This window comes from Sus scrofa, chromosome 16, assembly GCF_054392235.1.
Source record: "Sus scrofa isolate SSC_HxYL_T2T_F1_AM1 chromosome 16, Sscrofa_HxYL_maternal_Yorkshire_Landrace_v2.0, whole genome shotgun sequence".
In the NCBI taxonomy this organism is placed as follows: Eukaryota; Metazoa; Chordata; class Mammalia; order Artiodactyla; family Suidae; genus Sus; species Sus scrofa.
The window spans coordinates 68,964,953-68,981,540 of NC_139398.1; the positions used below are offsets into that span (position 1 = coordinate 68,964,953).

Sequence of the window (16,588 nt, forward strand, 5' to 3'; positions counted from 1 at the left end):
TCAAAGATTCATTAAAGCTCAATGTACTTAGAGCCTTCTACCTAGAGTAAAGTGGGATTAGTAACAGTCAGTGGAGGAATGTTATTTGTATAATTTTCAGCATTTATTAAAATACATGGTATAGGTTTCTTTCCTTTGCATGGTAGATCAGTTAGGCCTCTACAAGGAAAAATAAGTGTGGGAGAAGAATTTTCCAGAACCAGATTCAGACACAAAGACAACAGATATAATTAGATATTTAACATCACAAATACTTCTTTTAGGTCTCTGCTAATGCTTCTTCTCACAGGAAGTCTGGTATCTCAACTCTGTTCTGTTAACTCCTTTACTGCCTTCTGTGTTCCTGACCTCAGTTCCACAAGGAGAGTGCCATTTACTTTCTCAGTTGTGTTGAGACACAAGACCATGGGTCTGACTTGGGGACCTCACATTCAGCCTTCTGCCAGCCCCCTTCTACTTGCCTAACCCATTAACCTCAAATTCAAGATTTGTGTCAAAGCATAGCTTCTCTGCTAACCATTCCTGTTCCCTGCTTTTAGCAAGGGAAAGGTCTGGCATAGTAATACAAATTGGGGGTGATCCTAATACTGGAAGAATAATTGAGATGAGCAAGGTATTGCATTAAAGAAAGGATGTTTTGAAAAGAACTGAAGCTCATGAGGATAGAAAGCTTCTGGAAAGTTCTGCCATAAGGCAGATGGGGGGGGGGGGGCTAGCTAAATAGGGGTTTAAGATGAAGATTGGTGTGTGTGTTTTAATGTAATGAAAATAACAGCATGTTTGCATGTTTAAAAATACGTATGGGTGAATGAATGAATCCTATAAGCCCTATTTCTGCTGCCAGAGAGAAGGCTGTGTCTTTATGCTGACAGATGAACTCCTATTGTAAATAGCAGAAGCAGGAGATTATTAGAGTCTCAATTTGGAAACTAAATCCCAAAGGAGACATGCAAAATTCAGCCAGGCCTTCAGACTCGGCTCCCCTCAGGATGGATGTTGGTGAAGCATTAGCTGAGCAGGTGAGGACGTGTGATTTTTTTCCTTTTTTTTTTTTTTTTTTTTTTTTTAATGAGAGTGAAAGATTAACTTCTGTATACAGAACTTCTATTTTGGAGCCTTTAGTTATTTTGATCACAGATATAGTGATAACTTTGGAAAATTAAGTCTTTAAAGTAAAACCAGTGCTGACACTGACATAAGACTTCACACATCATAGATGCACAGATGTTTTGGGTAGCGCCAAATCAAAATCTGACGTGGTTTCAACCTTCTATTTTTGCAGTTAATAATGCATCTGTCTTCCGTGTTGTTTCCATTTGCTAGCTACCACAACCAGCAAGGAAAACAAAATCCAGCGACACAACTGCAGGATGGGCAGTAGCCATTCTGGTCTTGATGGAGCAAACATATCCGCCCAGTTGCTCTGAGCACAGGTGCCTCATCTGCTTTTACAGTGCTAATTTCAGAGCTGAGAGCATTCCTGAGCAGTACCTCTTCAAAGACACAAAATCAACATCCAGAACCTCAGCACTAGCAAGAGAGTTTGCACTAGGAAATCTGAGATTTTCCCCAATGCATCTCCTGCAGAATCTCTTGTGTTTATGTATTTATTTATTTTAACTTTTACTGAAATAGACTTGATTTACAATGTAGTGTTAGTTTCAGGTGTACGTCAAAGTGATTCAGTTAAACATATATTCAGTTATATATATATGTATGTTTTATATATATATATATATTTCTTTTGAGATTCTTTTCCATTATAGGTCATTCCAAGATATTGCATGGAGTTCCCTGTGCTTATTAGTTATCCATGTTATATATGAGCATCCTTTGCATTTCACTAGTCAGTCTCCACTTGCAAAGAGATAGTAGCTTATTCTCATAGGAACACCCAGTTCCAAGATTTAAAATCAGCTCTGAACATTTTAAAGTTGTAATTTGGTTAGTTTATAATCTCTCTCCCTAGAATGCACCTACTTAGACTCTATGAAAACACATAGAATTAGAGAATCCTTCATCCATGAGATATGAAGAAAGGTGTCAAATATTTTCATTTTTCCATGCTAAATATACCCCTTGCCCTTATGTCTGTTCTTTGGATGGCAAGGATCTGAGATCCTTTTTCATCCTGACACTTTTCTGATGTTTACATTTTCTGCTAAATTTCTCTGTAGCCATATTTGAGCTTCATTTCTATGGACAAAAGAGACAAAATTATATATTAAATAAAGACTGAGTATGCTGACTTCAAGGAGGTTTGGAGCTGTTAACTGAAAGTCTCATCATTTAGTTTATACCCTCAGTAACCTTTAAAAGCAAAAAGGTAAAGGTTGGTTTGAAAAAGTAGAAGAACACAAGGTATAGTTGCAAATATATATATATTAGGCTTGCCCATGACCCTCATCCAAGCTCATTCAAGCCCAGCCTTGTGGTGATGGTTTTTTCTCTCCTGTAAGCATAATCTAGCCAGATCTCTGGAATTTTCTAATCACTTAAAGATAATAAAAATCCTCAAGTGACTTTTGCTTGATGAAAATGCTTTTTAGTTAAAAAAACACCTTTCACATTTTATATGCCCAGTCCAAAGTACTAGCTAAAACTTCAAAGCATTTTAAGTGAAATTATTTCCTCTTTCCTCCTTCAGTCCTGCTTCAAGCCTAAACTCCATGGTCATGGAGAAGGGCCATGACAGTTCCTTGCATTTCTGTTTACTGCTTCATGTTTCTCCTCTTTCCCCATTCCTAGCTTGTCTGCTTGATTTCTGATCCCTCCAGAATTGGAGCTGGGAATCAAGGAAGGGCTAAAAGGGACAGGGTACATAAACACCGACTTGCCCAGCATTGATGTATCCTGGCCTTGGAATTCTTTGGTGGTGAAAGTTGTCCAATACCTGAATGTGTAATGCCTGCCATCTCCATCACAGATCCCCCGAGAGAGGCCCATGTCGGCTCTACTGGCTGCTACCAGAAAGGCCCCTCAGTCTTTACAGTACATCTCCAGTCTCTTTGTCCTGTGCCTCTTGCCTTCCAAAGAGCCCTCCTTTGAGAAAGTTTCTCCCACAGGAAACATGTATCTTTTCCTGCAAAAGAACCCAGGAGCCCAGGCTATTCTCAATGCAGCCCTTCTCCCTGCATCCTCATCTAGGCCATGTTCTCCCATCTCTTATCCCCACTACTCTGTACTGAAGGCACAGCAGAGGGCCCGGGTTGGCCACTCTCTGAAGCCTTGCTCAGTGAGCCTGAGGAGAGAAGCCCACTCCTCAACATTTCACAAAACTCTACAACTCCAAGAAATCTCACCCTCCACTTCCAGTCCAACCGCTTTAACAGGAAGGTGGTTGATGGTGTAAAGATGGCAAAATCAGTTTTCAGGCACTTCTGAAAGATTTTTCAGGGGCTTGGCTAGAACTCTGTGTTGAAATGAGAGTAATTGGGGCCTAAGATGGAAAACAAAGATAGTCCTAATGCAACTTCCTGCTACAAACTGAAAGAAACGGGCAAGGAATTCAAAAAATGTTATTCTTGTTTTTTAATATATATTTGAACAAGTGTTTAAATGAAGACTTTAAAAACAAATAGTTCTAAATGCTAGAACTTAGTAAAAACAGTAGTAATAAATACAAGAGATATATAGCACCTGAAATCAGCTAAGAAAATTTTTCTCCTGATATGATCACCGAAGTGTCTCAAGAAATCCAATGATCATGACATAAATTAAACCTTGTATAGTAATGATACTGAGGTGCTGTTTTTCTAAAGGCGGATGGGGAATAACAAAGTCTGTGAAGTGGTCTGCTAATGCAGCATCTAAAAAAAAAGATACAAATGAACTTATTTGCAGAACAGAAATAGACTCACAGACTTTGAAAAACTTATGATTACCAGAGGGGACAGATGGGTGGGGGGAGGGATGGACTAGGGGGTTGGGACGGGCATATGCACACTGGAATATGGGATGACTGGCCAATGTGCACCTGCTGTATAGCACAGAGAACTCTACCCAATATTTTGATAATATGTGGGAAAAGGATCTGAAAGAGAATGGATATGGGTTCATGTATAACTAAATCACTTTGTTGTAGGGAAGAAATGATAGCAACCTTGTAAATCAACTACACGTCAATAAAACTTTAAAAAATGAAAAAAAAATGCAATGCAAAATGTCCTTACCAGTACTGAAGAAACCAATAGCTCTTTGCATATATTCATTGTGCCCTTAATTTTTTTTGAAAATAGAAAGAAACGGTTCATACAATCTGCTTTCTAAAACGGAATCAGATTAAAGGAGAAATGTTTTGTTGAAAATGGAACTGAAGATCCCAAATCAAAATGGAATTTAAATGGCAAAGCAGAGTTAGTGTGGGACGGTCTGCCTTGCCTCACTGAACATCTTCATTAATGGTCCAGGCCAGAGAAATAAACAACACGTTAATTAAACCTACAGGTAGTGGTAAATGGGTATGAGGAGAAAAGACTGGTGAGAGATAATAAGAAGGCTTTGGAGGTTAGGAACAGAGCAGCAAATAAAAAAGAATCCGAGAGTGCACATTTTTAACAGGATAAGGCCTTTGGAAAACAGGATGGCTAAAAACAAATTCAACTGATTATGCAGACAATTAAATAAATCTTAGATTCAGCGCCGCAGGAAAATAATCACCAGCATCATTTGGCCTTCCCACTCAAAGATGTAAAATAATAATAGGTAGGGGGAGAAAACCTTCATGAAATATACCTCAATTTCGGAAAAAAAAAGGATTTATGTCTAAATAGAATATAAGAATTCAAAGCAAGGATGTTTTATTGATATAATTTGAAAACCCATAGTACAATTTAAACAGAGAAGAAATTAAGATAACATTGAAACGACATCATTGTATTACTGGTCTACAGAATTAAAAAAAACAACAACAACTAAGGCTTGAAGGATATAATGTTTATAAGTAAGTTAACTTAGAAATGCTTAACAATTATTCCCAACAAAGTAGATAAGTCATAATAAGGAGAAATATAGCCTCAAATAATCTGATCCTCACTTATCTGTTGAGTTTCATCCTTTACTGACTTCATTTATGTATTAAACATATAAAGCTCTAAATCTTAAAGCAAACCTTCAAGCCCGGTCTGCCTGTGGTCCCTTGCAAGTTTTCTTTGTTCATTCTAGCACACTCTTCCCCTGAACTCTTCCCCAGGCTGGAGCCAGGACAGATGTCCCCTCCTCAAAGGCCTTCTCTGACCATCATACTCAAAGTTGACCTTCCGACCAAGTTAGTACCTCATTTTCACCCTGCTTAATCTTCTTTGCAGGACTGACCACTATACTAAACTACCCTCAAGTCAATTCATTGTTGATTGGCTTCGTTCTGACTCCCTTTTCTCTCCTCTCAAAGATAAGCTCTGTGAAGGCAGTTTCTCACCGACTTCACTACTGTGGTCTCAGCCCTAGGAAGAGCTCCCACCATATACAATCACTGGATGAATGAAGATATGGAAACTAGATCATAGTTAGAGAGATTGTGACAATACCACCAAGAGTGGAAGAGAGTAGAGGGAACATAGGAAATGGTGGTGGAATGTTACCAATGTCTAACTGCAAAGAATCTAAATTTAAAGTTTTCAATAAGCAGAGGCATTAACACAAATTCTTCAGAGTGGTGAAATCGCAAACTCTATAATTACACATTTGGTCATATTAGGCTTTGAATAATAAAATTTTGAGGATCACCCATCTAATAGAAAAAGCCAGTATTTATACCGACTCATGAAAATTCATATGAAGTTAACTACCATGTAGTTACTCTCAGTTTTCTTTTTTCTTTTTCCAACGGGGTAGAATTAATGCATGCAACCTAATGAAATATGCTGCAATTAAAGAACTACTATGCATAGTACTATCTCTGTGTGTATGTGTTTCAAATAAAGTAGAGTGTGTGGTGACACTTCAGGACTGGAAAGAATGAAAAACAAAATTAAATCGCTATTAGATTTTAAATTGCATCTGGGTACCTGAATGCAAAGTCAGCCTATGAAAATCTGATGGTTTAATATACTCTCACCCATCCTAAACCATTAGAATACACATGTAGGTTTGTTGTATATTTATGCTGAAATCTAATGTGGCCCACAAACTAAGAAATATGAAAAACACTCATTTGTAACAGAAAATCATCAATGCAAAGGTTTTGTTTTTTTTTTTTTACACACTCCAGAAGAATATTTTCACTTTTGAGGAGGAATTTTGGACTCTTAGACAGTACTAATGTCTATTGCAGCTAAGGGTCCCTGTGACCCTAAGGTGTGACCAGGGTGGTCAACCTAGAACCAAGTGAAGGAGAATAAACAGCCAACCCATGGCTTTCATTCTCAGAGACTCAGCAATTCTCAACACAGTCAAGAATTCACTTGGAACAACTTCTGGAAGAAAATAATAATAACAATTCAACTCATTTCCCTGAACCACTACTTTAAAATAATATCACATGTACACCTGCCTCTGTCTTTGTTCTCTCCTCCCCTTTAGTGTTAGAAGGAATTCAGTGCTGGGCTATCAATTTGGGGCAATCAATTGTTACATCACCTAGTTCTCACCCATCTAAGTGAAGGGAAATCCTGAAAGAATGAACAAGTTTCTGCTGCTGAAGATTGCATTAGACAACAATTGTCCTCAGTAGTTGGGGGGTCACCTGGGCTGGTCTGGAAAGTAGGAAAGCACATTGCAATATCTAGGGTCATTTTACTATTTCTTAATATCTCTTCTATGTTTTCTCCATGAAACTCAGAGCAGGGTTCTCTCTCTTTCCTGCACTGCTCACTCACTGCATCCCCTGCCCAAGATGCTTTAAGTGCTCACCTCCAACCTCATAGCATTTTATCAAGGGGCTACTTTTAGACATAGGCAAATACCCATTTTCCTAATTATCTTGAGGAATTAAGAAAGTTAAGGTGCATATATAGTCATAAAGACCTGCATATTGACTTGCCAAATATGGATGAAAAATGAGTCGTTTTTCTCATTTCTTTAATTTTTATTTAAATTGAGAAAAATCATTAAAAATATGTCCTGTGACCATATGAGAATTTTCTTTTGTAGTATCATTTATCATATCCAAAAAAAAAAATCTGAATATCATACCCCTCTCCCTCAAAAGTTGTTCTAAGTTGTCAACGTTGAAAGACAGTTTGGCCTTTGTAGTATGTCTGCTTATATTTGCTAGAAACAAAAAGCCTTCCCCTAATGAAAATCAATGTCATCCAGAACAATACGGTTAAGGCACCTATGTTCATATGGTTACTTTCTTTCAAATGATGCAATTTTAAGGTTTCATTGTCATCCCTTTTTTGTATTAGTGGTACAAAAAGTCCACAATATATTTTCACTTAAAAAAAAGGAAAGAGAAGCTACAAAATCGCTATAAAAATAAAATAAAAAAAAACCTGACTAGCTGGCTTTCATGTTTCAAACTGCACCTTCAACAAAAAAGAAATATTTAGTAAAATTGCAAACACACCCTTCAAAGGCTACTCGTCAGTGTTAAAGACAACAATCAGCCTGTCCTAATTAACTTTATAACTAAGGAAAACAAATGCCAGCAACAACATGAAGTCCAAATCTACAGCTTAAGAAGTTCCTATTGTGGCTCAGTGGAAACGAATTTGACTAGCATCCATGAGGATGCAGGTTCGATCCCTGGCCTTGCTCAGTGGGTTAAGGATCCAGTGTTGCCATGAGAAGTGGTGTAGGTCACAGACCACAGACACAGCTAGGATCTGTTCCTGCAGCATAGGCCAGTGGCTACAGCTCCGATTCAACCCCTACCCTGGGAACCTCCATGTGCCACAGGTGAGACCCTAAAACAACAAAAAACAAACAAATAAAAAATCTACAGCTTGAAATATGGAACTCAAATGGATGAAAACTGAATTTGGGCCAACTGCTTTAGTCTATCCAGCTTGTTCTATAAACCAAGTATATCTGTATATCAGCAATGTTGTATATTAGTTCTTTTTTATTGGACTGAATGTATTATTTCATGCATTTTTCTCAAAAATACAGCAAGAAAAAAGAGATGTGAATTACATATGTGCTTCATCACTATATACTACTGACTTCAGGTTTAGTGCTCTTCCTGCAGATATTACTAAGTAAAGTACATCCTATCTCTTCATTCTAACACTTGTCAGTCTGGCAAGTGACATTGAGAAAATTTCAGCAAGAAAGCCTATGTACTTTCTCCCTTTCACTTCTGTCTCTGACGGAAGTTTTCCCACTGCCCTGCTTACATGCACCTACTTGGTATTGCTTGCAATAATTACACCTCAATTTTTGAGCTAAAACATAAAGCAATTCAGGTGAGGATTTTATCTGTAGGAGCTTTGCATTCACCACAGATAAAACTTTAAGAAATAGACAGAAGATGGCAGGAAATAAAGGTGACAAAATCCTTCAGCTGAGTTAGAAATAAAGTATGTAAATAGCTCTGTAATACCCCATAATTTCTTCAGATATCAAATGCAAAAGGGAAAACAAGAGTAGACTAACTATAGCTTGAATGCAGATGTAGCTTGCTGCCCTGGGGTGAGGTAAAGGGAGGGGGAGAGAGGGAGAGGAATCCAATTCAACTTTTCATTGCATGATTCATATACATATATATCCGAACAGTTCTCTTGGACAAGTATTTATTAAAAATCCTCACCCAATCTGCTTATAAACAATTTGAGAACTCATACACTACAATATTCATAGCCGTGTTCAAGAAGTGACCTTCTAAGCTGACTTTATTATGAGCTATAAAAAGTGCTAGCTAATAAAACACAAGGGCATTTAGTTGATTTCCAAGATTTTACTTTCTAGTCCCCACACCCCCTTCAAAAAAAGCTCTCTTGCTAATGATCAGAGCGGTTTTGTGATCTATGCTTGACAGTATAGAAACCCACTAGCAGGGGCAGCAAAAATATACATGCCACTGAATCCTAAGGACATTATTCAACCTGAACACTCAGGCCAGATTTGCAAATTGTGCTGCTGAGCATCTCTATTGTGGCTTATCTGTCGCTCAATTATGTGCATGCAGGGCTTTTTTTTTTTTTGGTGGTTTTACCCTTGGGTATATATTCTACAAAAGCTCATAAATTTCTTGAAATTAGCTATACCTGTAACCTTATAATAGTCCCCAGACTGTAAATAAAATTGTACTTACTCACTGAAAATCAATATCCTTCCCTGATTCCCAGTGGAATTCTGAAAACAACAACAACAAAAAACATTGAATGTCACATTCATATAGCTAGGTGTTTTCATCCAGCCATCATGGCTATCTATGGTCCAAGGATCACAAAGCAAGACTGGAAAGCGGCCTGCTGCTCGCAGCCTGAACATAGGAAACCGCACAAAAATCACTTTAGAAGTAAGGAGAACTGAGCAACTCACAAGGGTTTTAAAGAATTCAAAATATATCAAAGAATAAAAGGAGACGCATGGAGGAGAAAGCTTTTCAATCCTGATAAGCCGTTCATTCTATTCTCGTTATGAGTTTAATTATATGTATGAGGTCATCCTCTTTTGGAATCATCTGCTGACGAACACTCAGATGATTTCAAGTTTACTAACTTAAGTCATGTTCTGTGGGCATGCCGGGTTGCCATTTCTTAAGTAAAGCCCAAAAATCTCATTTGTTTCTAATGTGAAAATTCCAACATTGAAATTCTCTTTGCTTTTGGCTTAAATGAAAGCCGGCCTAAATTGGATATTAAACTGGAAAACAAATACTCTCTGGTACTTCCAATGAATGTTGACGTGAAAGAGACAGCTTGGTTTATGGACGGAAGCACTAGCCCCTCTTCACAATGAGTCCCTTAGACAGTTTGGCCCTTTGTCTAGGCCTTAGATTGTCTATATTCAAAGGGAAGCTTTCATCCATTTGTAGATACTTTTCTGTGCACCAGCTCCTCAGAAGGCCTGGATCACTTCTAACAACTACTTGTTCCCAGGTCCCATGCTAGTTCTACTGAATCAAAATTTCCAGAGATGACTGCAAGGAAGCCCCAGAGGCAAAGCCTGGAGGTGGCTGGGCACAGGATAAATGACCCTAGACAAGGGCCCTTCAGCTCCATCACATGATAATACTCCAAGGAATCCCTGCAGGAAGTGATGGTCCATGCAACAGGAACAAGGCGGCAAGAGATGCTACATAAAGGGTGCCTGGTGGGCATCAGCAGTGTTTAAACACAAGACAGCATTGCCACCTCTTCCTTTGGGGACACTCTCTGTCCCTTCCCTTTTCAGGACTCTCGCCCTCTTCTGGTACCACCCAGAATTTATCCCTTCCCTGCTCTGTTCCTGTTACTATGGAGACAGAAACCAGAAGAAGTAGCAAAGACACAACCACAGAGCTGCTTCCTGAAAGTGGGGAAGGAAGGAGAAAGGTCAGAAGAAAGAAGCAAACAAATGGAAGTTAGGAGGAAAAACCAAATCCTCATAGCCATAAGGGAACAAATGATAAACAGGAACCCAGGGACATGGAAGGGAGAGGAGGCACTGGGGATATGTGATTCATCTAACAGGGTCTCCAGCCAATTGCAATTATGTAGGAGTAAGAGCCCAGGGCTGCCATATATACCTTTTTTTTTTTTTTTTTCAATAAAAGCCAGGAATTCTCATTGAAGATCAGCAGGTTATGAAGCTGACTAGTATCCATGAGGATGTGGATTCGATCCCTGGCCCTGCTCAGTGGGTTAAGGATCCAGCATTGCTATGTGGCAAGGATCTAACGTGGCTATGGCTGTGGTGTAGGCTAGCAGCTGCAGCTCTGATTCAACCCCTTGCCCAGGAACTTCCATATGCCACAGATGTGGCCCTAAAAAAGAACAAAAAAAGAGTTAGAAATCTAGATTTTTATCTTATCTGTAAATCTTAACATTTAAGAGTTCATAACTAATTAAAATTTGTATCTATAGCTATAGCTATACCTATATATATTTAAATTCCACCAACCAAACTGGCCCCCAGCCTGCATCTAATAACTCAGAAGATGTGTGGCATGTGAATTGTGAGAAGGTGGCCAGTGAAGAGGGAAACAGTCCTTGAAGGAAAGCAATGGAAAAAGAACAGGCTTGTAGTTACTACTGAACATATATACACATGTATACAAATATATATGAGTGAATATGTGATTGGGTCACTTTGCTATACAGAAGAAATTGGCACAACATTGTAAATCAACTCTACTCTTATAAAAAATTTTCAAAAAAGAAATTCAAGTCACATTTTACAAAGGTTCAGTGATAACATAGAAAACCCCAATAAAATATAACATAGAGTCAAAAATTTTAGACCTAAAAAAGTCCTTATAAATAATTTCATCCAACTCTCATGTCATACATTAGGAAATTTAGATTTAGGAAGAATGAGAATATAACCCTAAGTCATATCGACTCATTAGTGGCAGAGCTTAGACAGCTTGGGGAGCCTACTGACCACCTCATATATGAAAATGACTTAGTCATTTGTTACTTTAATAAAGTGACCCACTCATATTATCATGCTCCTGTACAGTAGAAAAAATAATAATAATGTATTGGGAAAATTTTAAAAAATGAATTAATGGTGAAAAATAAATAAATAAATAAATTGACCCACTAAATTTGATATCATATTTTCAAGGAAAAAAAATACACAAAAGATTAATAAATATGACTACTTGCTATATATATTTGCTATATATTTGATAACTCTAATACATTGAGTTATTTCATATTTCTAAGAAAAATGCAAACATCTGCCTACAAAAATTGGCTGAAGAGGAGTCCTGTCATGGCTCAGTGGAAACAAACCTGACTAGCATCCATGAGGATGCAGGTTTGATCCCTGGCCTTGCTCAGTGGATTAAGGATATGGCATTGCCATGAGCTGTGGTGTAAGTTACAGACAAAGCTTGGATCTGGCATTGCTGTAGCTGTGGCATGGGCCAGCAGCTACAGCTCTGATTCAGCCCCTAGCCTGGGAAACTCCATATGCCATGGGTATGGCTCTAAAAAGACAAAAAAAAAAAAAAAAAAAAATTGGCAGAAGAAATTTAGAAAACAGTACTCAAAGTTATGAAAATAAAAGATATACATCTTGAAAAAATGCTCAACATCGCTGATTATAAGAGAAATGCAAATCAAAACTACCATGAGATACCACCTCACACCAGTCAGAATGGCCATCATTAATAAATCCACAAATAACAAGTGCTGGAGGGGCTGTGGAGAAAAGGGAACCCTACTGCACTGCTGGTGGGAATGTAAACTGGTACAGTCACTATGGAGAACAGTTTGGAGATACCTTAGAAATCTATACATAGAACTTCCATATGACCCTGCAATCCCACTCTTGGGCATCTATCCGGACAAAACTCTACTTAAAAGAGACACGTGCACCTGCATGTTCATTGCAGCACTATTCACAATAGCCAGGACATGGAAACAACCCAAATGTCCATCGACAGAGGATTGGATTCGGAAGAGGTGGTATATATACACAATGGAATACTACTCAGCCATAAAAAAGGATGACATAATGCCATTTGCAGCAACATGGATGGAACTAGAGAATCTCATACTGAGTGAAATGAGCCAGAAAGACAAAGGCAAATACCATATGATATCACTTATAACTGGAATCTAATATCCAGCACAAATGAACATCTCCTCAGAAAAGAAAAACATGGACTTGGAGAAGAGACTTGTGGTTGCCTGATGGGAGGGGGAGGGCGTGGGAGGGATCGGGAGCTTGGGCTTATCAGACACAACCTAGAATAGATTTACAAGGAGATCCTGCTGAATAGCATTGAGAACTATGTCTAGATACTCATGTTGCAACAGAAGAAAGAGTGGGGGAAAAACTGTAATTGCAATGTATACATGTAAGGATAACCTGACCCCCTTGCTGTACAGTGGGAAAATAAAAAATAAAAATAAAAATAAAAATAAATAAATAAATAAATCCTTCCTCTTAGTGTAAAAAAAAAAAAAGATATACATCTTTTCACCTGGATTGGCAAAGAGTAAAAACATGACAGAACAGATTGTTGGTGAATACATAGGTAAATAAACATAAAATATTTATTGATAATTCTGTGAAGGGAATTTTACACTATGCATTAATAATAATTATTAATAATAATAATAATAATAATGTGTATGGATATCCTTAGTCATTAATCCCAATACTAAGGATTCATTTAAAAAATACCATTAGAAAGTTGTTTAAAAGTATATAAATAAGGATGTTCATTTTAATATGTGCAGTAAAAAATTAGAAACAATTTATGTGTCATATTAGTTAAGTAAATCATATTTATTTCATGAGATTTTTATATACCATAAATAATTATATTGCTCTGAATTCATGGACATGAAAATAAGTTTTTATTAACATGAGGGAAAAAAATAAATAAAGATGCTTAAAGTGTAAATATATGATGTCATTTATTTTTTTAATTTTTAAATATTTTTGTCTTTTTAGGGCCACACCCACGGCATATGCAGAGGTCTAATCAGAGCTGTAGCTGCTGCCCTGCACCAGAGGCACAGCAACACCAGATCCGAGCCGTGTCTGCAACCTATACCACAGCTCACAGCAACACTGGATCCCTAACCCACTGAGCAAGACCAGGGATTGAACTTGCCACCTGACAGTTCCTAGTCAGATTTGTTTCCATTGTGCCATGACGGGAACTCCATATGATGTCATTTATATAAGATTTTTTTATGGTATAAATAAAGAGATGTCTAGGACAATATGCACCAAGGTATTAACAGTGATAATTTTTGGATATAAGATTTTGGATGACACATTCTTCTTTATATATTCCTAAATTATTCAAATCAAATGTAAATGATCATATAATCAGAAGAAAAAAACAATAAATACGTATTTTAGTTTGATTTTTCTGAAATACTTTTTCTAAAAAAGAACATAAAAGCACATGATTATCTACACCAATAGCAGAGTTTTTCTAAATAACATTTAATATTAACCATTTTTTTAAAAAAGCAAGTAGGATTGCTTTTATGATGCTCACTAATTTTGCATCTAAAATAAGTGCTAATAAACAAGCATCTAGAGCTTTATGGAGTAAGAGGATATTTGAATTCAAACGAGACTTCATTGCTATCACACTTGGGGAAAAGGACTCAACCAATGAACATTTCCTAAACCTCCATTACCAAAGCATTACATGAGAAGCTTGAGCTTGATGGCCTCTGAAGGCATTTCTAACTTAATAAGAATAACACCTTAGTAATTCACATCCTCCCAAAATGATCCCCAAATTCTATATGAATAGGATTCTAGATTATATAGGATAAAGTCATATTTTAAATGTAGCTACAGAAATTTTAAGTTCTTCCAGAAGTTCTTGAAGAGATTCTTAAGAACTGAACAATATATATATTCCTACTTCAGTGGACTTGTTTCAGTGATAGAGGTTGAAACATGTTCTGTTCTCCTGCTTCCTGAGGGCTTTGCTAGGATCTTAGATATAATCACACCATCACAAAAATGTTGACTAATCTGGGAAAAACCATCAGTGGGCTCTGCCTCAAGTAGCTCATTCACTATGTTACTGCCATTCTCCAAAAAATCCTGTTGAGAAGTGATGACAACATGGCTGTACTTTAGGCTCAAAGATCACTTGGCGTGTGTTTCAGCAAAAGTGGAAGCTTTTCACCTATACGTATTTGTAGGTCAAAAGACACATTTCAGGACAACCTCACCTCTCATGTCAAGTACAACACTCAAGTCCTATCTCCAAAAGTCTACAATGAAAACCGGGAATCAGAAGAAAATGATCCATTGTCTGTGTATGTTGAAGTCTCCAACTGCTTTTGGAGGTATGGGAAAGGTGTGGAGGTGCCAGAAAGGTAATAGTATTGGGTATAATAAATCCACTAGTTGAAGAGAAATGATAAATAGCAACTGATGTTCAGCTTCAGAATCAGAAAGGCAAGAGAGAATGGTGGGGACTGTGGATACGTGGAAAATATATGTTGGGCAAAGGAGGAAGCTTCCATTTGACTCAAGAGACTATCACATGGGAATATAAAGATAGTTGCATTACCAACACTTCTTTTTTTTTTTTTTTTTTCTTTTTCTTTTTATGGCTGCACCTGCAGCATATGGAAGTTCCCAGGCTAGGGGTCGAATTGGAACTGCAGTTGAGGTCCACACCAGAGCAACACCAGATCCAAGCCACATCTGTGACCTATGCTACAGCTTACAGCAATGCCAGAACCTTAACCCACTGAGAGAGGCCAGGGATTAAATTCCCCTCATCATGGTGACAGAGTCAAGTATTTTACCCCCTGAGCCACAACAAGAACTCTGCTGAAACTTCTTTTTCTTTCTTTTTTTTTTTTTTTTTTAGTTTTTCAACAGAATCTGCAATTCTAGAGTCTATGAACATTTGATTCTTAAATACTAGAAACCAATTTTTTAATCCTATGTGGACAAACACTGCTCTAGGCAAAATAAAACAGGCCTGTGGACACTCAGTGGATAACTGCTCCTTTAAGACCATACAACTTAGTAGGAAAATATATTCAAAGCAGGGTCAAAATTAAAGTATCTTCAAATCTATATTAATATATGTATGTGAACTTGTCTGGTGGGGGCTTTTCATGGACAAGATGACACTAGAAGAAAAGAAGAAAGGATGGAAATGAAAGAAATTGAGAAAGATGATCATAACCAAAAGTGTACAGACATGAAAGTCTTCTTTCTTTTTATTATGATAGAAATTTGACTGAGTTAAAGGATTAAGTTATTCCAGAGGTCCTTGAAGAGACTCTTGAGAACTGAATAACGTACATATTCTTACTTCAGTTGTCTTGTATAAAAGAAAAATCTAACCAAGTGAAAGTCTACTGTAAAGCACTACATACTTGACCCATGTTTTCATACTTAATCCTACAGATAATAGGGTAACAAAGTTGTTAATCTGTAATAAATGTGGGAATTGAGGTGGCGGGCATTCACCAATCTATAATCCCATAGCACCCAACTGGGATTGAAGCCCATGAATGTCTGACCATAAAACTTGAGTTTTTTTTCACCAGGACTGTGTCATGCTTGACAATGGGTTAGATTTATACTATAGAGCTTCACTGTCCAATAGGGCAGCCACTAGCCACATATAGCCACTGGGCATTTGGAATGTGGCTAATGTGACTGAGGAACTTAGCTTTCAATTTCATTTCATTTTAACTAGTTTGTAATTACATGTTTAAAAAAATGATACTCAATTCCTTTATTAGAAAAATCTTAAGTATGTAATGATCAACTTTCTCAGCTATAAATTGTACATACGCCAAAAACAAATTAAGTATTCCTGATGAACATTTTCCATCAGAGCTGAGTTGTACTTCACATGTAATTTACACACTGGATTCTAAAGACTTGGTATGAAAAAATGAATGTGATTTTTTTCTTAATGATTTTTAACAAATTTTAAAAATCTATTACTAAAATTATCTTTCTTTTGACTTTTTACTTATTTAATGAGGAAGATAGGTGACTGGTATTATAATTCTGTTGGACTGCAGTAGTG

The 16,588-nt window shown here is 37.2% G+C and overlaps 1 protein-coding gene across 27 annotated transcripts in view; it reads right to left on the bottom strand.

The window, feature by feature from the left end:
- Positions 1 to 16,588, bottom strand: part of TENM2 (teneurin transmembrane protein 2) — a 1,290,011-nt gene that overhangs the window by 1,228,728 nt on the left and 44,695 nt on the right. Inside the window, exon 2 of one of the 27 annotated variants that reach the window (XM_085001826.1) lies at positions 9,197 to 9,237. The exons of the other annotated variants lie outside the window; for them this stretch is intronic. The gene's annotated coding sequence lies outside the window, so the exon portion shown is untranslated. The remainder of the gene's footprint in view (positions 1 to 9,196; positions 9,238 to 16,588) is intronic. 27 annotated transcript variants of the gene reach the window in all.